At 54.0% G+C, this 274-nt stretch overlaps 1 protein-coding gene across 1 annotated transcript in view; it reads left to right on the top strand.

The window, feature by feature from the left end:
- Positions 1 to 274, top strand: part of LOC104531172 (glycylpeptide N-tetradecanoyltransferase 1) — a gene marked incomplete at both ends in the record, with an annotated part of 3,921 nt that overhangs the window by 2,561 nt on the left and 1,086 nt on the right. The window lies entirely within an intron of this gene.

Raw genomic sequence — 274 nt, forward strand, 5'->3', positions numbered from 1 at the left:
GCAGTGAGATGCTCTTCCAGGGTAGGAGGTTTGATCTGCTGGAGGATGCATCTCCATCCTGGGCTGCTCCAAGTCTCCTCACAGGAGGAGGAGCTCACTCATTGCTCAGACTAGCACAGCCCCTCTAAGGCTCCAGCTGGGCTTTATCCTGGCTCTGACATTTTGTGGTGTCACTTCTTGCTGAGGGGAGACCTTCTCAGTGTCTACAACTCCCTGAAAGGAGGGTGGAGAGAGGTGGGGGTGGGTCTGTTCAACCAAGGAACAAGTGAAATGA

Source organism: Antrostomus carolinensis, unplaced genomic scaffold, assembly GCF_000700745.2.
Source record: "Antrostomus carolinensis isolate BGI_N321 unplaced genomic scaffold, ASM70074v2 scaffold32549, whole genome shotgun sequence".
NCBI lineage: Eukaryota > Metazoa > Chordata > Aves > Caprimulgiformes > Caprimulgidae > Antrostomus > Antrostomus carolinensis.